The 25,413-nt window shown below is 40.9% G+C and overlaps 1 protein-coding gene across 2 annotated transcripts in view; it reads left to right on the top strand.

Annotated features, from left to right (window-relative positions):
- The first annotated feature begins 9,772 nt into the window (after positions 1-9,772).
- PAK1 (p21 (RAC1) activated kinase 1) overlaps positions 9,773-25,413 on the top strand; it is a 154,683-nt gene continuing 139,042 nt past the window's right edge. Inside the window, exon 1 of one of the 2 annotated variants that reach the window (XM_019449918.2) lies at positions 9,773-10,312. The gene's annotated coding sequence lies outside the window, so the exon portion shown is untranslated. The remainder of the gene's footprint in view (positions 10,313-25,413) is intronic. The other variant, XM_019449916.2, reaches the window with a different exon arrangement.

Below are 25,413 nucleotides of genomic sequence, written 5' to 3'. Positions count from 1 at the left end.
ATTAACTAAACTATAGATTTTATTTAGATTTCACCTGTTTTTCCACTTATGTGCTTTTTCTGCTTCAGGATCCAATCCAGGATACACACTGCATTTAGAAAACTAGTAAAAAGTGAAGTTATATAGAATATAATGGAAAATATCAGGGTACGTTTCACAGGCTAAGGATATGTATTGTTGCATGAAACTGGTTTCTATTAATATGTAAGTTGTATTTCTTATTGAAGGTAGCAGTTAAAAAAACCAAGAGAGATACACTCTTAGAAGGCACCTAAGATTTATGCATTCTTGCCATTATGGAGATTAATATTCTAGTGAAAAACAAAACAAAACATTTGCATACAACAATGTGAACACTAGTACAGAATCCAGAAATGCAAAATAACACAAGACAGTAGGTCTAAGAGTCAGAAGACACAGCAAGGTAGAGATCCTTTTGTTCTCCTCATACTGATGTACTGAACAGCCTTGCCCTTTGGAATAGAACAGAACTGGCCCCTACACGTCGCTGAGTTGGATGGAATTCTTGGATCAAGCAGCTGAATGGAATGCATCATAGGATAGAATGCACCACACACAGGACCTGAGCCCAGCACTACTCCCCTCAGTCTCCTCTCCTAGGCCCAGCTGTGCCCCTCATGAATGAATTAATGATTGTGAAAACAGCTGGTAAAATGCAGTTGGTATACGCACCTTGAGTGAGTCTCTTTCCCTCTGGACCTCAGTTTCCTCATCTATAAAATAAGGACATGACTTTTGCCCTGGCTCCCTCATAGAGCCGTTGAGAGACCAAATAGGAAGAAGAGAAGTGTTTTGAAAATTGTTAAGGGCTATACAGATCTATAGAAACGTGATGATTTCAGATATGAATCCTCATTGATATTATTGTTCTTTGGACAGTAAACATTTTGAGAACAATGATTATATTATTTACCTTCATAATTCTGGTGCCTATCACCATGCCTGGCCCACAGGAGGCCCGCTTGGCAGACTCATCTATACGTAGAGATAAGAGCCTAGGCACACCTTCCCCTCCCTGGACTTGCAGATGTTCACACAGTTCCCAAAGGTATCCCACCCCATGGTTTTCTCTTCCACCCAGCAGGGCAGAGTCCCCGCATGCTGATCCTGCACGTTTGGATCTAAGCACGAACCCTCTACCTTGCTCACTGGAGCAAGTTCTAGTTCTGGGTTCAAGCTAGTTCTGGGTTCAAACCACCCAGTTCAGTTTTTGTCTTTATTTCTGGTTTAAAAATAAACATCAGGTTACCCTTTAAAATAGCTTAAAAGACACACTATATAGTTATCCTTTAAAATAGTTTAAGACACACACATATGCATTGTATATACTGAAAATACTGAAAATTACAACCAAGAAAAGCAAATCTTACCATAACACCTGGCTTTAAAAAATTATATAAAATAGGGGCACCTGGGTGGCTCAGTTGGTTAAGCGTCCAACTTTGGCTCAGGTCATGATCTCACAGTTCATGAGTTCGAGCCCTATGTCAGGCTCTGTGCTGACAGCTGAGAGCCTGGAGCCTGCTTCAGATTCTGTGTCCCCCTCTCCCGCTCGCACTTTGTCTCTGTCTCTCTCTCAAAAATAAACACTAGAAAAAATATATATGAATTAAACCATAAAAAGTTTACCTTTTTACCTTTACCAAAAAACCTTTACCTTTACCCTTCCAATCCCTGAGAGTAAACACTATTAACAACTTTTCCTATACTTACATTGATATATTTTTACCTCCACTTTAAAAAACATATACAAACTATAGTGGTTACACCTCAGGTTTTTTTGGACTTTTTTTTTTTTTGCTGCTGTTTCTGTTTTTGTTCATCTGCTTTGCACTCAGCAACATAGAAAGAACATCTTTTTCAGGCCAATGCATAGAGATCCATTTAATTCCCTTTAATGCCTGCATAGTATTCTGCTGTGTAAATGTATCATTTACTCATTTAGTTAGTCAAATATTGATGGATATTTAGTTGTTTCCAGTTTTATGTAGCTATAATGCTGCAATACACAAACTTGAACTTCATGTATTTGTCTATTTTTTTTTCTTGGTAGGATAGATTCCTAAAAGTGGGTGATAGTGAATACATGCTTTTAGTATTATTAGATGCTGCCAAAGTACCTTATATCAACAGTGTATAGAGTCTCCACTTATACACATGGTAGGCATTATCAATCATTTTAGTGTTTGATGAGTGAATATTCCTAAGCCCATCAAACTGAATGTGGCAGAAATGATGAATTGGCTCACTCAACATCCAGTCCAACTGCCTTCTGGTATGTCTTCCTGTACAAGAAGGTGGAAACATAAATCACTTTTTCCAGACTTGTTTCCAGGCAGTGTCCACAAACTAGATGTACCCTTGCAGGACCTGAGTTTGAAACTGAGTTAAGTGGGGAGAGGGGCAGGGCACAAGGTGACCGTCTATGCTGGTATGAACTGTGGTGCAGATGGCAGGAGCCAGCAGCCTTAAGAGAGGCTTTCCTATTGTGGTAAGGGCACCGCTCCCCTGGTGTTCCCACCGATAGGCCTTGGGGAATCACTTCTGAAAACCCAGTCCGGAGTCTTTACTTTCAGCACTCGCGATGATTTCTCAAGCAGTTTATACCCTCAAATGTATGTTTTTATGCTTACACTGTCTAGAGTGGATTCTATGAGCTTGTTTCCTATTATATCCAATTGTTTGACATTGTCAAAGTATTAACCTCACTGAGGCCCAGCTTCCTTATTTGTAAAAAGGAGATAATAATACCTATCTATGGGGATGTTGTGAGGGTTAAATGGAATGATGTGTTCAAAGTGACTGACTCATTCTGGGTCCAACAAGGCTTGTGGGAAGTGGGTCCTTTTTCTCTTCCTTCTTTTTAAGCTCAATAACCCTGTAATATCTAGCTACAATGTCATCTCCTTTTTTAAAATTTATTTATTTTGAGAGAGAGAGAGAGAGAGAGAAGGGGTGAGGCAGAGAGAAAGGGAGAGAGAGAATCCCAGGCAGTCTCGGCAGTCTCACCCCTGGAAGGCCGTCTTTCTCTGGGTTCCCACCACATTTAATTAATTCCTTTTATAGGTCATAAAATGTTGTGCTGTGATTTCCTTAAAGATGTATTTGTCTTCCCAACTAGCTTTTGAACTCTTTGAGGGCAGGGGTGTTCACGATCCATCTCTATTTCTAGGGCCTGACACAGAGCAAAGGATGAGTGAAATATGTTGGTTGAATGAATTAGCCCTAATTCTGCCTTATTGAACTTCTCAGTTCCCACCCCTTGTTGTAACAGTCAAGTCTTAAGGTCCCCATTGTTATCTTAGACTAGGATCACTTGGCCACAAGAAAGAGGAAGCCTTTTAAACTAGCTCAAGCAAAGGCGGGTATGTCTGTTAAGCTTTAGGTGAAGGAAACAGAAATTAACTCTAGATGCTCTTAAGTACAAAAAGATTTAAAGAGACATGAGGTACTCACAAGGTTGTTGCAAATATAGGAGAATTGAGTTGTAGGTTGGAATAACGACCCAAATAACCCTGCCAAACTGACTTGCCAGTGGAGCTACCAGCTCTGGCACAATTAGGGAGGTGGGGGATCAGAAACCCACCAAAGGAGCTATTGATGTTCAAGAATACGCAACACAGTTGCAACTGAGGGATCAGGATGCTGCTGCTGCTGTCATGACAACTACCTCTAGACTCCCACAATGTTAGTGGCTGGCCGCTGAGATATGGCTACAGAAAAACCCAGTCTCTATAACTGTTGTTCCCAGCAGCAACAGTCAAAGCAACAGGAAGATGGTCTCTGTCTCACTTCTGCCTTTCCAAACTGTCACTAGTGCCTCTAACTCATGGAGCCTTCTCTCCCACCCGACCTCTATTTGTTTTCTATTGCTCAGTCACAAATTACCACAAAGTTAGTTGCTTAAAAAAATACGTATTTATTATCTCATGTTCGGTGGGCTAGGAGTCTGGGAATGACTTAGATCCTTTACCCAGCATCTCCCAAGTCTACAATCACTGTGCTGGTGGGTTCCCTTATTATCAGAGGCTTCTGAGCTCTCTCAGTTGTTGGCAGAATTCATTTCCTTGTAGCTGTAGGACTTATGGTGATATGCTTTTTACAGACCAGAAGGAGAGAGAGAATGAGTCTGCTTGGAGCCTTATATACCCTGAGGGCACCAAGGAACAGTGACACTCCATAGTAATGAGCTCATCTAATACTAAGATCTTGCCTTCTACATACAAGTTTTCAGTGAAAAGAACCAGAACTCTTCGGGAAACCCTATGGTTTGAGGGTTGGGTCGAAGAAAGTATAAGAAAAGTCTAGAACATCTTGAGCCAAAAAGCAGGGAAGTGCTCAGAGAATGATGGGGGCATGTCAAAAGGACACTGAATGACACAACTACTTTAGAAAACAGTTTAGCAATTCTTATAGAGTTAAACATAAGTTTACCCTGCAACTCATCCATTTCACACCCGAGAGAAAGGAAAACCTATATCCACACAAAGATTTGTACATGAATGATCCCGGTAGCTTTGTTCATGATAGCCCCAAACTTGAAATGTCTGTGAAGAGTTGAATGGAAAGTGTGCGACTCTTGATCTTGGGATTGTGAGTTCAAGCCCCATGGTGGATGTAGAAATTACTAAAAAAAACAAGTAAACTTTAAAAAAAATATGAAAATTGAGCAAAAGATCTGAACTGGTACCTCACAAAAGAGGATATCCAAATGACCAACAAACTCATGAACATGTTTTTACCCTCATTAGTAATCAAAGGAATGCAAATTAAAATAATAATGCAATATCACTACATACCTACTTGAATGGTTAAAATAATAAAGACTGATAACATCGGGTATTGGTGGGGATGTGGGCTAATTGGAACACTCATACACTGCTGGTGAAAGTGTACATTGGTTGAATTATTTTGGAAAATAGGTTTGGCATTATCTACTACAGTGGGTTTGATAATGCGAACCTATAAATAAAACCTGCTTAATTTGTCAGCAGACATCTCTGGTGCTTGTTGTCACATTTCCTTAGCCTCCCTCTGATTTCAGCCACAATTGTGGTAGACAATTCCAACTTTCCTCCTGCTGCCAGCTTCTCGCCTCAAGCGTTCCGTATTCTGCCTCAGGACCTTCTCCAGTATCTGTAGTTGCTTGCTGGATCTCCAAGCAAAGCCACAGAACCCAGGGGAGTCAACAGCCCTGGGGACAACCCTCACCCAATGAGACATGGAAGTCAGTAGAACAAAAAGTTCTTGTCTTTCAGGTGGTTTATTCTGGGAGGCATTCTGTATGCTTCTCTGAGGTTCAGGCAGAAATGAGACCCTTACGGACACACTCTACATTGGCTTTCCCTTTTCCTAATCTCATTCCTGTTTCCTAGGGTCACCTCCCAAGTAAACTACCTGCACCCAAGTATTTATTTCACGCTCTGTTTTTTTGGAAACTGAAACTTAGGTAGTTGGGACCAAGACTGACCCCAAAGTGAACACCCACAGGATGGAATGATGAAACTGAATTACTCGTTGATCAGATGGCAACAAGGACTCAGTTGTTGGTGATAACCCCTGATATGCTACGCTTTCACGACCGAGTCCTTCACCTGTGGTAGACTGGAAGTACAAATGGAAGAAGTACATTAGATCATGCAGTACTTCCAGTATAGGGATTCTCAACCTCAAAGAAAGAAATTGCCCTCCTAAGGAGAAAAATTAAAAGCATCCTGGGTAGGGGGTGTGCAAAAGGGATAAAAACAGTTAAAAGGTACAAACTTCTTGTTACAAGAAAAGTCTTGGGGATGTAATGTATAGCATGGTGAATATCGTTGACAATACTGTTTTGTATATTTGAAAGTTGTTAAGAAAGTAGATTTTAAAAGTTCTTATCACAAGAAAAAAATTTGTAACTATATGTGGTAATGGATGTTAACTATATGGTGGTAATTCTTCATAATATATGCATGTATCAGATCATTATGTTGTACACCTAAAACAATCTTATATGTCAATTACATCTCAATAAAAATAAAGTATCCCTAGCCAGAGAAATTAAATACTAAGGAATAAGATTTTGTCAAATAGGGTTGATCTTTGGAGGCTACAAACCATTGTTATACTAAGATGCTTTTTTCCCACCTAAAAACAAATTTTCACATTGAATTGCTGAATTGTACACCTGGAACTAATATTACACTGTATGTTAACTAACTGGAATTTAAATAAAAACTTAAAAAAGAAGAACAAATTTTCATTTCTTTGGGGGAAATATTGCCCCTGATTGAGAATGCATGCTCTAGTGCTTGAATGGTATGGGGTAATGCTAATTCTAATTTCAAGGAGTTGCCTGGATTTTACGATCTTAAAAGCCTTTAAGAAAGGGGCACCTGGGGGCGCCTGGGTGGCTCAGCTCAGTTGGTTAAGTGTCTGACTCTAGATTTCAGCTCAGGTCAAGGTCTCACAGTTTGGTTCGTGAGTTCAAGCCCCACATCTGTCAGTGTGGAGCCTGCTTGGGATTCTCTCTCTCCCTCTCTCTCTGCCCCTCCTCTGCTTATGTACTCACACTCTCTCTCAAAATAAATACATAACTTAAAAAAAATGAAAATTAAAAAAAGAAGAAAAAGAAAGGGGCACCTGGCTGGCACAGTTGGTAGAGCCTGTGGCTCTTGATCTTGGGGTTGTGAGTTCAAGCCCCACATTGGGCACAGAGTTTACTCAAAAAAATTTTTATTAAAATAAAAGCCTTGAAGAAAGGGAATATCAGGGTCAGGTCATCCACCTATCAATTCAGGACATGGTATGAACTCTAAAAGATCTCCACGGAAGATTTTTAAAGAACCCTCCTCTCCTGCAACTGGAGAGCAGACTATGCTGAAAATGAGCCTCACAATAAAACAGTTAGGGTGGCAGCGATCCCTCGAATGTTCTCTTATGCTGAAGTCAGGGGTCCTATAGGTAGGGAGTGGGACCATGAAGCCTGGGATGGAGGCATTTGTGTGGATGCAACTAAGAATTTTGTACCTCTAGCAAGTAGCCCCTTCCAATTGTTAGCAGAGAGCAGTCACCCTTGATTTGACATTGCATTAGTTTCTTAGTGCTGCTGTAACAAGCTATCACAAATGTAGTGGTTTAAAACAACACACATTCATTATTTCACAGTTCTGTGGTTCAGAAGTCTGAAATGGGTATCACTGGACTAAAATCAAGGTGTCAGCAGGGCTCTGTTCCTTTCTGGAAGGAAGGATCTTTTTTCTTCCCTTTTCCAGCTTTTGGAGTTTTTATTTTTTAGTTGGTAGCTCTTTTCTGTATTCAAAGGGTGGGTAGAGTGTTTTGCACATTGAATCACATCTCACATCTGGCCTCTTCTGTAGTTGAATCTACCTCTTTTCCACTCCCCCCCTTTTTAAAAATTTTTAAAAATGTTTATTTATTTTTGAGAGAGAGAGAGAGAGAGAGAGACAGAATGTGAGTGGGGGAGGAGAAGAGAGAGAGGGAGACACACAATCCAAAGCAGGCTCCAGGCTCTGAGCTATCAGCACAGAGCCTGATGCGGGGCTTGAACTCACAAACTGTGAGATCATGACCTGAGCCGAAGTCGGACGCTTAACTGACTGAGCCACCCAGGTGCCCCATCCCCCACTTTCCATTTTCAAGGATCCTTGTCATTACACTGAATCTGCCTGGATAATCCAGAATAACCTCCTCATCTCAAGATCCTTAACTTAACCACATCTGCAAAGTCCCTTTTGTCATGGGGGGTAATATATTTATAGGTTCTCGGGATTAGAATGTGAACATTAGAATGTAAGCCATTATTCTGCCCACCACAGAGACCAAGCAAAAATAGTTTAGATTAAAATTAATTTGTTAGATTATGATCTTGGCTTAGAGTAACTCCTCTACACCTCAGTTTTCTCATCAACAAAATGGGGGGATGACAGTAGTCTGTCTCAAAGGGTTATTGGAGGTTTAAAGGAGTGCTTAGAACAGTGGCACACAGTGAAGCACTGTGTGAGCATTTGTTAAATACATTTTTATAACATATTTATTCTGACTGTGTGTCAGGCACTGTTCTAGATACTGGGAATAAGGATAGTATAGATAGGAGTAGGACTTGCTTTCAAGGAGCTCAGGAAGTTAGGTACACAAATACAGTTACTAGACTGTGGTACATGCCACAAGAGGCATGAAAGTAATGTAAGATTACAGCATCGTGAAGGCTCAGGGAAACTGAAGAAATATTAGTTGAATGAACAAATGAACATGATATTTGAGCTGGGCTTTGTAGAATGGATAGCCGTTGGCCAGTGAGATAAAGATTGAAGGGCTCCGAGACATGAAAAAATGTGTATTCAAAGAACGTTAAGCACCATTTCAGTGTGGCTGCAACAAAAGATATTCCATGTGAGATGAAGCTAGAAAGGCTGCTATAGGCACCTAGGTTGCACAGTGCCAAGTTAATGGGTTTGGATTTCATCCTGAAAGCAACGAAAGCCGTTCAGAGTGTTTAAACAGGGTAAGGCATCATCAGGTTTGTGGTTTTAAAAGGCTTCTCTGATCACCAGCAAGAATGACTGGATTTGGAGGGACTGAAACTGCTCCAGTTGTCCAGGTGATGGTAATGAATAGAAGGGCAAGGACTTGAGAAATATGTAGGAGACTCCAAACAGTCTCCTAAAGTTGGCGACCAGCTTGGTAAGAGTGTTGAGGGGATAAAAATGGGGGCTATGTCCTGGGTGATGTTAAGACCAGGAAGTAACCTGAGTAGTAAGTTTGGGGAAAAGTGGTAATAGGAATGGCCAACATTCCAAAGGGCTTAATATAAGCTAAGTTGTAGTTACTATTATTATGGTAAAACAGGCATAGAGAGATGGAGTTAAGGATACACAAGCACTATTTATTACGGAGAAATCTGTGGCTTAGAAATGTTAAGGTCCTGTCGCTAACAGTACAGCTGGGAATTGAAACAAGGCACTCTGATTCCAGACCCTTAGTCGCCAACGTTGTTTCAGTTCTGGCATATAGAATTTGACGTACAGTAGGGTATGCAAGTGATGCTATCCAGGAGGTATTTGGAAGTATAAAATCTGAGCTCAGGAGAAAGGTTCCGGTTGAACGTAGCCTCTGCCGTAGAAGAAAAATGGGAAAGGAAACCCATTCTCTCTTTCAGTTCACAATAGTTCAAACCTCCATTATCATTTCGGGGTCTCCCCGCCCCGCGCCTCTCCCCACAAAGAAAACAAACAGTATAATAAAATGGCTTTGAGGTCACAGGAGATGGGATCGTTTTCAAATTCAGTTCTTGGCAATGAGCTAGCAGATGCAGCGGTGCTCTTTAACTTGAAGAGGAGGACCACAAGATCAGGGGGTCAGTTGTCTTTTTCGACCCTAGACTACTACACCATTAATGCCCCCAGAAATCATCACAAAACCTTCCTGGAGAAAGGCAGCGCAGAGTCTGCAGCCGCAAGAGGGTCAAAGGGGAGAGGAGAGATGCGGGCGCAATGACATCACGCAACAGCCGGGTGATTCCCCAGCCTCTGGCGTCATGCGCCGATGACGTCATCCCAGGCGCTCGCCCCTCCCCCCCAGCCCGGGTTGGCCTCGTTCACGTGGGTCGCGCCTGTCCTCCCCGCCCCCTCCCACCTGCGGGAGGCGGGGCGGGCCTGGCTCGGCCGGCGCCGCTGCCTCGCGGGGGAGGGGGCGGGGGCCCGTGGGAGAGGCGGTCGGGCCTGGCCGGGCGGCGTACAATAGCGCGGCTGCGGGCGGGGGAGGCGGCCGGGCTGTGGCTGCAGCTGGAGCCCTAGGTACCGGCGGCACTGTAGACGCCCCCTCCCGGCTTTCTCCCCACATCCCCTCCACTACGTTCGTCCCGCGCGCCTCCCGCTGTCGCCCTCACCGGCTCTGCCGTCCTACTTCACAGACGCTTTCCCCTCAGAGTCTTAACCCCCTCTTTCACGGAGCCCCGTGCTCTCAAGATCCCCGCAAACAACTCCGCACCTCATTTCCCAGAGGCCGCCCGAGTCCCCTCACATTCCCGCCCCTCACAGCACCCCCTACTCCCGCGTCGCCTGCCTCCAGCCCTCTCACGGTCGCTGACCCCCGCCCCCGTCCTGAGGGGACTCCCCGGCTCGAGCAGGGTGGGGGAGGCGCCGAGCGCGCGGCGGCGGCGGCGGCGGCGGCGGCGGGAGGGAGAAAGTGAAGCGGCCCCTCGCGCACACTCGCGCGCTCACTCCCCGGCTCGGCCGCCGCCACCAGGGTGGAGGAGGAGGAGGAGCGGAGTCGAGCCGAGCGAGCGCGGAAGGTGAGAGCCGGCCTCGCGCGCGGCCCCGCTGGCGTCGCAGGCTGCCGGGCTGGGGCGCGAGGGTGGGGGCGGCGCGGGGTCAGGGCCGGGGCCCATTCATTCCCCGCGGCCGGGCCGGGCGTGCGGGCGGGGGCGCCAGGTAAGGTGGGGCGGGGCGCCGCCCGGCGTGGCCGGCGGCCCTCGGCGTACCAACAAAGGCCCCCAGTGCACTCCCCGGCGAGGCTGCCGCTCTCAGACGCTGGGGACCCGGGGGAGGTCCGGGGCGGGGGAGGGGCCCGGAGACCCGACAGGTCCGGGGCTCGGAGCCGCCTCCCTTGCGAACTTTGCGGTCCTTCGGCGCTAACCCTGGCGGGCCACCGGGAAGCCTAGCCGAGCGGCGTCCGATTCATTCTGCACGGAAAAAACTCCCTCCTGCCCAGGCCGGGGCAATCACCTCTAGGGTTCACCTCCTTGAAAAACACGGCTGGATGGAGCTTGACTTGGGCAGCCCCTCCCCCACCCCGGGAATACTCAACTTGTGGAGTTAAAAACAAACAAGGAAAGGAGACCTACGGTTACTTTACGCTTAATATTCCATTTCGAAAGACAGGATTATTTTGGCTTTTACTGTCTCGAATGTTTAAGCAGCAAATATTGCTGCGAGTATTTTGGGAAAATACTTAAGAAGTTTTGGGTATTTGTGGGTGTCGGGAGCAAAGTGCTTGTTGTTTGTTAAACCTCTTTGATAACTGTCTTCTGCTTTTTTCCCAGTACTGAAAGGTGAAGGGAAGGGTTGGTACTATGGTTACCAGTAAAAATTCAAATTCATTAGTGTAGCCCATGTTTTAAAACTTGTTTCTGAGAAAAAGCTGTAGTTTTGCCTTGCTGTGCCTTTGTTGGGAGAAAACAGGAATCAACAATATACAGATGCCTCATTGGCCTTACCTTGTGACTTCACCTTAGTGACCTTGAGCAGGTCACTTCCAGCCTGAAAATTCCAGGACTTTGCTTTTATGCCCTAGAAATCGGCAGGTATCAAGCACCTACTCAGCTTTGAAGAGTCTACTGAATAATCCCGCCACATGCCTCCTCCCCCAGGTCTTTGCTAGCCTCCATCCTCAAACTCCTCTCAGGCAAAATTGACTTCTCTTTGGGATCCCCAGAGGCCCAGCAGGATTTTTATGGCACTTGTAACAATTTTTTTGTTCCTATTTGGGAAATCCTATATCGGGTACACCTCACTCGACTGGAAACTCTATTTGTCAAAAAGGGTTTTGGGAACATGGACCCTGACACATTCCCTGAAGCTTATCCATATCCTTACCTGTATGAGCTCATGGGGTTTATCTGGTAAATTTGCTTACTCAGGCATTCGTTTACCCAACATTACTGGAGTCTGGAGAGCTCCTATGTTTTGGGTCTTCTGCTAGGACTATGGGGATTCAGATTCTAGTAAGACATTCCCTGATTTCAAAGAGCTCAAAGTCTAGCGGGTGAGGTAAGACATGTAAACAAGGAAGGCCAGCCCTAGTAATCTCTGGGGGGCTCCAGTTGTACAAGAAGTAGTGTGCAATAATTGAGGCTGCAGGACCTGTTTTACAAGTCTTGTCCAGGCCAAAGTGAGTCTTGTGGGGAAGGTGGTGACCTGCCTCTCATTCATAAGACAGCACTTGACAGAAAGCTTGTTCAGTTCAGTTAAATATACATTTACTAAGCTCCTGTTATGGGGCCCTGTGCTAGGCTTGGAGAAGGCAGTGCCTTGTGAAAGAAGGGCACTCTGTATCCGGAGAGATCTTTGTAAAATTAAACCAGATCCCATCATGTCTCCCTCCCTCCCGACTAGTCATTGTCTAAAGACAAACTCTTTAACATGAATAAGAAACTCTCAAAGATCAGATTATTGCTTACCTCTGCAGATTCACTTTCTATAGCTTCCCTGCCGTACTCTTTCTCATTTCTGCTTTTCCCTGGTGCTATTCTTTCCAATGGAAATGCTGGCCTCCCACCCACTACCTGCCTGTGGAGAAGTGCTTGTTGGACCTCTGGGAAGCAGTCCATTAGTCATTCCTCCTATTACTTCCATGGAATTGGTTGCTCTTCCAATCTCTGGCTCATGTACATACCACCCTTCTAGCTCTCTATAGTACTTTATTGCAATTATTTGAGTTTATTCCCCCCCACCCCCCGTAAATCTGTGAATTTCTTGAGGGTAGGATCTGTTTAATTTTAGTGCCTAGCAAAGTTCCTGGCTCTGAATATGTTTTTGAAATGAATGGATGTATGAAGAAGCAAATCAAGACCAATGGGATAGAGGCTTCTTAATCTTCTGGGTTACAACAATTAGCTCCAAGTGTGGTCCCTACATGAATAGCATCAACATAATCTGGGAATTTGATAGAATGGCAAATTACTTTTCCCATCCCAGGATCTACAAATGAAAAACTGTGGAGTTGCGCCCCCCCCCCCCCCCCCCCCCCCCCCCCCCGCTTTAACAAGTCCCCTGGGCAATTCTGACACTTGATAAAGTTTGAAAACTACTGAGTTAAAAGATCTGCTTTTGATAATACGTCTCCTTGCCAGCTCCCTCACACTCTTCCGTTCTCTCTTCCCTCACTCCCTTCTTTTTTCTTCCTTAGCACTTACTGCCTGACATTCCATCCCAACCCATCCTATCCTGTCCCATCCCATCCCATCCCATCCCATCCCATCCCATCCCATCCCATCCCATCCCATCCCATCCCATCTGTTTGTCTTGTATCTTTTGCCACTAGATGGAAAGCTTCCTGAGAGTGTTTTGTCTGTTTTTTTTTTCCTGCTACTTTATTCCCATTGCCTAGAGTAGTGGCTGCATATAGCAGGCTTTCAGTTTTTGTTAAATGAGAATCATAAGATGATTTACTCCTATATATCGCCAGCTATGACATTGGGGTTTTATTAAAGAATAGTTCTCAGAATGAAGAGGAACCATAAGCTAATATGCAAGTCCAAGTGGATTCTAGCATTTTTGGGGATTTATTTTAGACTGAGCTTATCTTCCCTTCCCTTTTACATCTGTCTTTCTCCACCAAAGCCTGCAGTTTTTTCAGCTATCGTTCTTTTAGCCAAGACCTGAAAACTGCTGTCAAAATATCTTAGGCTAGGATTATTTCTTGGGAATTTTCAACTTGGTTTTGCAAATCTAAATAAGCACCCTAACTTTTGAGTTTTTGGATTTCAAACTGTCTCTTCCGGATCTTCTGTGGTTTTTGTCTTTTTCTAGAGATACTTAAAGCCATACAAGGGCCTGTTTGACTCCACACAAAGGTTTCTCTTCCTTATGAAGCTCTTAAAATATTTTGTTTCTTTCACTTTCCTATTAGCCCTAAGATACCATATCCAGTTTTCTCCTTTCCTAACTTACCTCTGAGAGATTGGCTTCATTTGCTCATCCGTTTATTTATAAACAATTATTGAGACTTTCTCTACCATGTGCAAGGCCCCTTGGTGGGACAGGATGTTCAGGTACACATAGGATGCGGTTCAAGTCCTCAAGGTGTTAAAGATACTGCAACATGGTATGATAAGAGCTGAAATGAAGGGATAAAGTAGAGGGGTAAAAAAGTGATGTGTACTTTGGAAGATGGGAGAAAGCTGTCTTTCTAATTTTTTTTTTATCAGTTTAGGAATAGTTTATCAAACAAGTGTCATTTTGATAAGCAGACTTTTAAAAATATCTTGATTAAGAGATTGATGGCTTTGTTGGGGAAAACAAAAACAGAAATTAAGGTGGAATCAGTAGTTGCTAATTGAGACAATTCTTAATTGTGTTGTTGCTGGTTATAATGAATTTTTCTCCCCTCCCTCCCTTTTTGAAAGTTTATTTATATTGAGAGAGAGAGAGCAGAGGAGGGGTCAGAGAAAGGGAGAGAGAGAATCCCAAGCAGGCCGTGCAATGTCAGCATCTTAGCACAGAGCCCAGTGCAGGGCTCAGTCTCACATGAACCGTGAGATCATGACCTGAGCTGAAATCAGGAGTCGGACACTTAACCGATTGAGCCACCCAGGTGCCCCTTGCCCCCTTTTTTTATCTTTCTAAACCATAACCAGAAAGTAGGGGAAAAACCTTTTTTTTTTTTTTTTTTTTTTGTAAAGAGAGAAGTTGAAGGTTTTCGAAAGCATGTTCTATTTCATAGGTATAATTTTAATTCCTAAGGATTAATGTTGTAATTTGGAGTGGGAGGAATGGTCAGGCGACCTTAGTGTCTTATTACTGCATGACCTTATGGAAGTAGTTTTATTTCTGTACCTTTTGTCCAGCTGTAAAATGGGGATAGTAACAGTTGCTATGGCTAGCTTACAAGGGTACGAAGCAACTAAATGCAATATTGATTATAAAGGAACCTTTGGAAAGTATAGTTTGTTAGCAGTTATTAGGTGGTGATAAACCTTATTGAATACCTGTTATGTACCAGACATTATGTGAGTTGTTTTCTGCAATCTTCAAAATAATGTAATAATATACGATGATTGCTAGTATCTCTGTTTAATGGATAAAGAGGTTGAAGCTCAAACTGGCAAAGGGAATTTGTTCAAGGTTTTGCTGAAAGTAAGTGGTAGACCTCTGTTCCAGTTCATATTCACCTAATGCCAGCAATTATGTGTTATGTTCATTACCCAGGCTGCTTTAATTTTTCTGTATAGAGGATATAGGAACATTTTGCAAGTATATTGCTGTGAGAGTTAAAATAAATTTTTTCTTCATTTAGCCTGCTCTCTTTTTTTGTGCATAGAAAGATTGGTGAAGACAGATTTACATGCATTTACATTTATCATTCATACAGAGAAAAGAAGAACATTTTTGCTTGGTGTTTTTGTTTAGTCTTCACAACAGCCCTGTGAGATAGGTATTTCCATTTTATGAGTTAGGAGACTGGATTATAGAAGTCTTGATTTGCTCAAAGGCACATCATTAGCAAATGACTAAATACTGATTTAAAACTACATTTTTTGAATCTCAATGCAATACTTCACTTTTGCCACTGTATCATATTGCCTTTTAAATTCTGTCAAACTAAACTTTGGAGCACTAGAAATATCCTTGTAGATTGCTTCTTACTCTCTTTAGCCTTTTCCTTCTAAGAAAATCCTGACTGAAGTCCACGGTATGAACCACAAAAAAAAAAAAAAAAAAAAATTTCTGGTAAAACTGTCAGATATTCATGATATTGCAGACTTATAAGATAACACTTCCCTACTGAAGCTGAGAAATTAGGACTTTATCCAGCATTCTGTGTCACCTGTGTCTGAATATTCATTTCCCTTTGCTATCATAAGTTTATTAACATAATGTCGTACATTTTTCTGCTCCTGCATTAAGCTTTATCTTTCACAGGTAACTTCTTCCACCACTCTATCCTCCCAGTCTTTGAGATGGGGGAAATGATCTACATGCTAGGATCCTCCAGATTATCCCCTCTCTAACAATAGTGTGATAAGTCTAGAAAGAACCAGAAGTTCATTGATCCCTCATTAATACGATTTTGTTTGGTATTAATTCCCTAAAATTGATTTAAGTTTTAGTTATAACAAGCCCCTTATATCTTGGCCCTTATTCATGGAGTCAGGGTGAGGTAATCTGCATGCAGCATTGGGAAGTTCATTCTTGTTTATGGGACTTTCTTATTCCATTTTCTACTTTCAGCCCTCTCTCATGTCCCTTTCAGACTGTGTAAGCACCAAGTGAGGCTGGCAAGAACATTTTTCTCCTTTACAGAATCTGCTGTTTGAATCTTTTGAGGTGACAAATGACAGTGACACAATATATATGACTTCCACCTTCATCTCCCTGCCTGTATCTTCAAGGCCCAGTTTTCCTTATTCTCTCCCTGATTCCCTCAAAGCTGGGATTAATGTATTTTTCATTTGAACCCTTGTCTCCATGTACTTTGTATATGGCTGCAATATTATCACTTTCTAGGGAAGGAGATAGATGTAGGAGGGAGAGCACTAAATTTGAAGTTAGGCAAAGACCTATTTGGACATTTATTTAAATATGTTTCTTAGTTTGGAAAATAGAAATAATACCTAACTCACAGAGTTGTGAAAACTCAGTTAATAATACATGTGAAAATGAATGTTGTACACCTGAAACTAATATAACACTGTATCTTAGGTATACTGGGTTAAAAAAATAATGTATGTAAAAATGAATTGTAGGGTGTTAGGTAGAATTGTTGTAACTTAATGACCTCAATTATTTATAGCAGTGGTTTTTAATTTTGGTTATTCATTTGAAATACTTGTGAAGATGTAAAAAAAAAAACAAAACAAAAAAAAAAACAGTTGCCTGGGCTCTAAAGTCTGCTTAATTAAAATCTCTTGGAATCTCTATTTTTGAAGGTTTAAGGCAATTCTGATATGCAGCCAAGGTTGAGAAGTATTGCTTTATATTGTAATATTTTGTATAAAGTCTTTGGTAACTCCTATATGAAAATTAATGTTTTAATTGTTATTTAAGGTTCATTTGCTAGACACATATTGAGCATCAAGGCATTGTCAGGGGCTCTGAAGGAGTAGATGAATAATACCTGGTCCCTACCCTTAAGTTTATAGTTGAGAAACAGACATGTCCATAGATAATTATATTGAGACAAAAATGACATGTGGAGACATATGCTATGTGAAAACAGAGGAAAGGCATCTTCTCTACCTGAAATGGGGGTGGCCTGGCAAGGCTTCTTCTTCTTTTTTTTAATGTTTATTTTTGAGAGAGAGAGGGAGTAGAGGTGTGAGCAGGGGAGGGGCAGAGAGAGAGACACAGAATCTTAAGCAGATTCAATTCTGTCAGCGTAGAGCTTGACGTGGGGCTTGAACTCATGAGCCATGAGATCGTGACCCAGCCGAAATCAGAAGTCAGAATCTTAACTGACTGAGCCACCCAGGTGCCCCATGCCTGGCAAGCTTCTTAACGGAAGTGACAGCTAAGTTGTGTTCTGAGAGATGAACAGGAGTTAACCAAGCACAGTTGGGGAGGAGTAGGAAGAGAAGAGAGAGGAACGACCTTCTTGAAAGAGAGCAGTGTGAGTGTTAGAAGTCTTGAGAGTATGTTTGGGTATCCCTAAATATTTTAGTACATTTACAGGATGGGGTGCAAGGTAGGGAGCCATAAAAGCAGAGAGAAAGACAAGGCCTAGATGATGAAGGGCCTCTTGTACAGTGTATAAAGTATTGTCACTAATATTATCTCACTTTATTCTTTCAACAAGTATGTGGATTAGCTAGCTAGGACTGTAATTGTTTTATCTCCATTTTATAGAATAGGAAACAGAGGTTAACTGAATTGCCTGGACTGTACAGCATCACAGCTATGATTTGAAGCCAGGTCCTTTTGACTCCAGAATACAGAAGAATAAATGAAAAAAACCCAGAAAACCAAAAAAAACACAAAAAAACCCAAACCAACAAACCTATCAGTTTTATTGTGGAAATGTAACCAGTAATATCATTTATTTTCTTTCAACCTTCTTAAAACATGAGTTTGGGTTGGTGATCTCCCTGCTTCCCAGCCACCTGCTTCCCCCAGCCTCATTGTTCACTGGGGATAAATGAGATCAGGAACGTATGAACATCAACAGCCTCATTACAACTGACCTCTTACCAAGGACTTTCAAGGTACCAAACACTTTACATTTTATTTTTACTTTACTTTTCAAAATAATCCTATAAGAGAAATGCTGTTTTATACTCATTTTCCAGATGAGAAAATTTAGGAGCAGATAGATCAAACTGGGATTTGGAGACATTTTTATGAATATTACTCTATGAGTATGGCAAGTCACTTAACCACGCAGAGCCTCAGTTTTCCTGAGCTGTTTTATAGATGCATTAAATCTTAGGCTAACTTCCCCAGCTCAAATATTGTATGACAGTGATTTTTTTTTACCTTTACTCTTTCTCCTCTTTCTTCTGTAATACTCTAAGACATAATCCATCAGTGACAGTGTTTTAGTATGGAAACAATTCTCAATGGTGGGGAATGGCTGCAGAAGGACCTCATATAGTGGAAGGACTTTTAGCCACCACCCCCCTCCCCAACACCTGTTGGAGAATTACTATTTTATAACATTTTCTTCCATTTAAGATTATTTTCCCATTTGGAGTCATCTGATCAGTCCTGAGTCAGATTTTTATTTGGTATCAGGATAGATTTTGCTTGATTAGTTTAAGAAATTATTGGTGTGCCTGGGTGGCTCAGTCAGTTAAATGTCTGACTCTTGATTTTGGCTCAGGTCATGATCTCATAGTTTGTGGGATCGAGCTCTGCATCTGGCTCTGCTTGGGATTCTCTCTCTCCCTCTCTGTCCCTCCCTTTCTCTCTCTCTCAAAATAAATGAACATTAAAAAAAAAGTTATATATAATTTGCAAAGTAACTTAAAAAAATTTTTTTAACGTTTATTTTTGAGACAGAGAGAGACAGAGCATGAACGGGGGAGGGTCAGAGAGAGAGGGAGTCACAGAATCTGAAACAGGCTCCAGGCTCTGAGCTGTCAGCAACAGAGCCCGATGCGGGGCTCGAACTCACAGACCACGAGATCATGACCTGAGCCGAAGTTGGACGCTTAAACGACTGAGCCACCCAGGTGCCCCAAATCTGCAAAGTAACTTAAAACAAGAAACCAGATAAGCAAAGGAGAAAAATTCATAATGATAGACCTTTGAAACTCCAAATTTTCTGAGCAGCCTAGAGACAATTTATATGTATTTAGATATTACTGTTTTCAAAACACTTTCATATACAATCTCATTTCATTCTATCTTTAAGGCATCTTATTTTTACAGGTGGAAAGAAGGTAACGGCTTATCTATGATAACATGGCCATGAGTTTGGAAATTTGCAATCTCCAAATCTAGTGTTGGCTCTTGATCATTTGGGTGTTGCTTGCAGTGGCACTTCCTTCATTTTCTCTTGATTTCTAAAAAATTCCTAGTTCCTTAGAGAATGGTAAAGCTATTTACAGCTTGTTCTCTTTCCCAAAATCATGTTTCTACCCACTAACTCTTGTCAGAGAATTGTCTTGACAATTCTGTCCCAGGCTAGTTGGGAATGGCTGCTGAACGTATTCTTATTTGTGGGCTTGTAGAGTAGGGGCAAAACACACACACTTTCACGTGCATAAAAACTCAGTATGTCTCTACAGTGTATCTATTTATCAATTCCTACATTGGTCTACAAATATTTATTGGTTGCTTCCTATGTGCCAAGCCTTGTGATTAATACTTGGGGTGCAATCATAAATAATATAGAAATGATCCTTCTCATTACTCTTATAAAGCTTACATTCCAGAGGGGAATACAGAGAAAAGCATTAAACATACAAATAAATAGTTGCAGGTTTTGGTAAGTCCTACAAAAGAGATAAAGGACTAACGTAGAGAATTTTGGAGTGATGAAGAGGAAGGCTTCAATGAGGAGATGATGCTTTTAAACTGAGATATACAAGATAAGTAGTTATTAGCCATTCGGAGAACCCTATGTAGAGCATATCAGGCAGAGGGAACATTTTAAATGCACAAAGACCCTGAAAGTAGGTAAAAGTTTAGAGCTATGATGCTCAAGATGTTAACTACTAGAGAGTATGGCTACTGAACACTTGAAATGTGGCTGGTTCAAATACAGATGTGCTGTAGGTATGAAATACATACCAGATTTTGAAGATTTAGTACTGAAAAAAGAATTGAATACAACTCACTATTTATTATATAATAAAATGTTAGTATTTTAGATTAATTGGGTTAAAATAGATTTTCAAATTAATTTCACCTGTTTTGTTAGCTTTTAAAAACATAGCTACAAGAAAAATTAAGATTACATATGTGGCTCACGTTAATGGCTTGTATTATATTTCTATTAGCACTGGTTTAAGCTCAACCATAGGAACTAAAAAAAAAAGCCATTATGACTGGTGCACATGGAACAAGAGTGAATGGTACTTGATAGAGTTGGGGTGATAGGAAGAGACCTTTCAAATTGCTACCCTATGCGATATCCTGTTTAATCCCGAGAGACTGAGAAGGGATTATTAAATCTGATTTTATAGACAGAGACAATTATTGCCTGAGGGCCACTCTCCACCTGTATAGTGCCAGCACTTTTGGCATAGTATTTTGAGTTTAGAGTGTTCTCTATCACTGTCCGCTAAAACAAACAAGCAAATAAGTACTGATGGATAAATTGATTAATGTAAGTGGTTTTTAGACTGCCTCTTGGTATCTATAATATCTAAGTAGAACTCTTGGTCAAAGATTGAAATTTTCATTAAAAAAAAAAAAAATCCTTCCTGTAGGCTTACTCTTGAAACTATTTGATGGTATACTTCTTTCAACTTTTTTGTATGTTTAAAAATTATAATAAAATATTAAGAATATAAATTATTCTTATAATTTATTCTTATATTATTATAATAATAATATAATATAATAATAATATAATATTATTATATATTATATAATTATTATAATATATATATTATATATTATTATATTATAATAATATATAATATATAATAATATAATATAATATTATTATATTATTCTTATAAATTATTAAGAATAAAAAATTAAGAAGTATGTGCAGTGAGCACCCATATACTCATTTAGATTCTGTAATGTTTTGCTGTATTTGATTATCCATCCCTTAATCCATTCATCAATCCATCTTATTTTGAAGCAATTCCAAATAAGTTTCAGATGCCAGTGCACTTCATCCTTAAACATTTTAGCATTTGTATCATTATTTGTTTACATAGAACTACACTCTTACCCACTACACGGTGGCATTATTTGATTAATATCTATCTGTGCTACTAGACCTTAAGCTCCAGAGAATTATTTCTTTTTAAGGCATGGCACCCTAAAGAGAATAAGTTTTAAAATGGCGCCCTTTTCTTTAAAATAAAAATTATCTTTTCTTGCTCACCATTGTAGTCACAGTTCCTAGCATATAGTAGCCACTTAATGAATATTTTTTGATTAAAAGAATGAACGTGGAGCCAACATCAAACCAAGTCATGACTTCTTTACTTAGAGCATTTGTTTGTTTCTCAAGTTCAACAAGCATACAAGAATCCTTTCAGTGCCTGGTGTTGGAGAGGGAAGAAGAACCCTGGAGTGCTAAATATTTAGCTGCTCAGTACAAACATCTCTGATCTGAGTCAAAGTTGAATGCATGCCCTGATGCTAGCTGGTTAAGGATGTGGGAAATTCTTAAGCTGATCAAACTGATCACTGCCTACTTTGCCATTCTGGGACTTCATTTGAGTTGAAGAATTCTATGTTACTGAAAAATGGCATTGGATTGAGGCGTTTGTAAGTATATTTGCCTTCTAGAGGGTCCATTCTTTTTAGTAACATCCAAGGCGACATTCCAAAATTGGCAGTTTCCTTTTAGATTATCAGGAGTTTCTTTAAAGTGTTATGTAGTTTTAACAAGGCTTAACAATAACGTTACTAACTTTCTTCCATTAAAAATAACAAGGGCACCTGGGTGGCTCAGTCGGACTCAGTTGGCTCGGTTAAGCGTCCGACTTCGGCTCAGATCATGATCTCATGGTTTGTGAGTGCCAGACCCGCGCACTGACAGCACAGAGCCTGCTTCGGATCCTCTGTTTCCCTCTTTCTCTGTTCGCCTGCCACCGCTCACAGCATGTGTACTCTCTCTCTTTCAAAAATAAACATTTTAAAAAACTTAAAAAGTTTTTAAAAAATAACAGAGCTCTATTTCACAAACTATTTTGTAACACTATTCATATGTTTAAAATTTAGCCAGGATTTCATTCTAATGAATAACCACTTTTGTTTCCTTTTTTCTTACATGTAAACATACACATTTACATAGTTGTAATCACAATGTAGACTTCAGTTTGTTGTTTATGGGTTTTTGTTGTTGTTGTTGTTTTTTAAGTAGACTACATGACCCTGGGATCAACAGTCCGATGCTCTACCAACTGAGCCAGCCAGGTGCCCCCCTTTTTCCTTGATCTATAAACATTTCCCCATGTAATTTCTTAGTGCTCACTATAAAATTATTACCTGATATTCCATGATTTGCCTAAAATCATTGTGTCAGTCAGTGTTCTACCAGAGAAATAGAACCAGTAGAATTCTTTTTTCTCCTGGAAACTGCAGTTTTGCTCTTGAGGCCTTTCAACTGATTGGATGAAGCCTACCCTTAGATTAGGAAGAACGATCTCCTTTATTTAATGTCAACTGACTGTAGATGTTTAATACATCTACAGAATACCTTCACAGCAATACCTAGATTAGTAGTTAGATTTAATCAAGTAACTGGGTACTATAGTGTAGCCAAATTGACACATAAAACTCATAATCACTTAGGTTTTCTTTTCATGTTGTAAATCACACTGTAATTTTATCTGTAACACTACATATAGCTTTCTCCTTTAAAATATTTTTTTTTGGGGGGTGCCTGGGTGGCTCAGTCGGTTGAGCGTCCGACTTCAGCTCAGGTCACGATCTCACGGTTGGTGAGCTCGAGCCCCGCGTCAGGCTCTGGGCTGATGGTTCAGAGCCTGGAGCCTGCTTCTGATTCTGTGTCTCCCTCTCTCTCTGCCCCTCCCCCATTCATGCTCTGTCTCTCTCTGTCTCAAACAAATAAATAAACATTAAAAAAAAAATAAAATATTTTTTTTTTTTTTGGAATAAATTCCCATAGGTAGGATTACTGGGTAAAGGGATATAAAGACCTAATGTGCTCTTGACAGGACTTAATATTTGCAAGCTGAAAATACCGCCACAGTCTTTCTTTTAATGATTTCTTCAGGAGTTGGTCTATTCAGTGGACTCATTTCCCATTTCCAAAAACCTGTTTTTTGTTTTTTGTTTTTTTACCCCTGTTTTTTAGCTCTGAAAATAGCTGCTTTTCTTCAGGGTTATCTTCAGTTCTCCCTTCACTCTCCACCTGCCATGTTTTCCCCTGGGTTTCTCCTCCCCGCCCACCCCCATCCTCCTACCTCACTTTGCTTCCTGTATCACACATAAAATAGAAATTTCATATTCCTACTACTGAATCTAAGGATCTACTTGGATTTGCACCCATTTTTGCCTTTGCGCCTTCCTTTACAATGAAGGAAGTGATTCTCCTTCACATACTTTTAGATTCCTTCCTATGGTCCTCTCTTAGAAACCTCACTTCACTGAATCTTTACATTTTGCTTTCTGCTGAGTTATAAGCAGCATTCAAGATGTTCTATTTAAATGAAAACAATTTCCCCCTTCCCTACCAAATAAAAGCGCTCCTGAAATCTCATGTCAGCCTTCAGCTAAACCCTGTCTTTGTTCTCCTTCAAAGCCAGTTTTCTTTAAATAGCTGTTTACAGCTTCTGTTTCCAGTGCCTTACCTCCTATTTACTTGAAAGCTTACTCCAGTCTACTTCTACCCTCACCACCGCATCACAACCACACTTACTAAGACCCATAATAACCCCTATTGTGCCAAATCTACTTAAAAAAAAAAAAAAACAAAAACCAAAAACCATAGTGGCATACAAATACCCAGTAATCCCTTACTATCATAAAAATACTCAGTTGTGATTCAAATGTCATACTTTTTTTCTTCTTTAACAGTTGGAAGCAGAATCCAAATGAGGGCTACTTTGAGAGATTTGTTGATAGGTCTTTTCTGTCTTCTTTTACTCTCTAAGGTCCCTCTCAATCTCCTTTTTAACCCCTTTCAGCTTATTTGTTGAAGAAACCACATTGTTCTGTAGAGTTTCCTACTGTCTGGATTTTGCATTTCCCTGTTATGCTTTAACAAGCTCCTTGGTCCTCTATAATATTATGTGTAATTTAGTATTTGGAGGGTAATTCAGATTCAGGTTTATCTTTGTTTGTTTGTTTTGCATGATCACTTTATAGGTATCAGTGTGTGCTTTCAACAAGGGGATCTTAATGCCTGGTTGTCTTTGTTTTTGTGATATTAACAGCCATGGAATTTCCTTTTCATTGTCAACTTACTGAACCTCTCTGTATATTTGCCTTTTTGATCACTCTCTCTTTAAAATATTCCTTTGCCAGGGCACCTGGGTGGCTCATTCATTTAAGCAACTGACTCTTGATTTCGGCTCAGGTCATGATCTCACAGTTGTGGGATGGAGCCCCGCATCAGGCTCCACACTGAGCTGAGCATGGGAGCCTGTTTGGGATTTTCTCTCTTCCTCTCTGCCCCTCCCCCACTCGTGTGTGTGTGTATAAGCATGCACACACGTGTGGTCTCTCTCTGTCTCTCACTCAAAATACATAATACATGTATTTTGTCTCACTCAAAATACATAAACTTATAAAAGCCTTTAAAAAGATATTCTTTTGCCTTCTGTGATATAACTTTCTTTGCCTCCTACCTCTGATCATTCCTTAGTTTATTTGTTGCCTTTTTTCTATTTTGATTTTAAAGTTTATTTTCAGAGAAAGCATGTGCATGCACATGTGCACATGCATGAGTTGGGGAGGTGCAAAGAGAGGGAGGGAGAGAGAGAATCCCAAGGAGGCTCCTTGTTGTCAGCTAGAGCCCTCTGCGGAGGTCGATCTCACCAACTGTGAGATCATGACCTGAGTCAAAATCAGGAGTCTGATGCTTGACTGACTGAGCCACTCAGGTGCCCCTATCTTGATTTTAAATGTTGAAATTCCTCAAGGGTAAGATTCTCTCCTCCTCTTACATCATACTTTCTGCTTGATCTCATTCATTGTCCTGTCTTTGAATACTGTATATATGCTGATAACTCCCATATTTTCCCAGATAGCTCTAGCCTAACCTCTGTCCTTAACTCTAGACCCGTATATCCTCTTATCCACTGGATATTTCCACTTTGAGATCTTACAACATTTTATACTTAATATGCTCAAAAAATGCATTCTTTTTTTTTTTTAAGTTTATTTATTTTGAGAGAGAGAGAGAGAGAAAGTGTGTGTGCACGTGTGGGGATGAGGGGCAGAGAGAGAGGGGGTGAGAGAGATTGAGAGAGAGAAAGAATCCCAAGCAGACTTCTCACTGAGCAGAGACTGATGCAGGACTCAGTGTCACAAACTGTGAGATCATGACCCGAGCTGAGATCAAGAGTCAAAGCTT

This window comes from Panthera pardus, unplaced genomic scaffold, assembly GCF_024362965.1.
Source record: "Panthera pardus isolate Hobbes unplaced genomic scaffold, ASM2436296v1 HiC_scaffold_12, whole genome shotgun sequence".
NCBI classification, from domain to species: Eukaryota; Metazoa; Chordata; class Mammalia; order Carnivora; family Felidae; genus Panthera; species Panthera pardus.
This window is presented reverse-complemented; position numbering and strand designations above follow the sequence as displayed.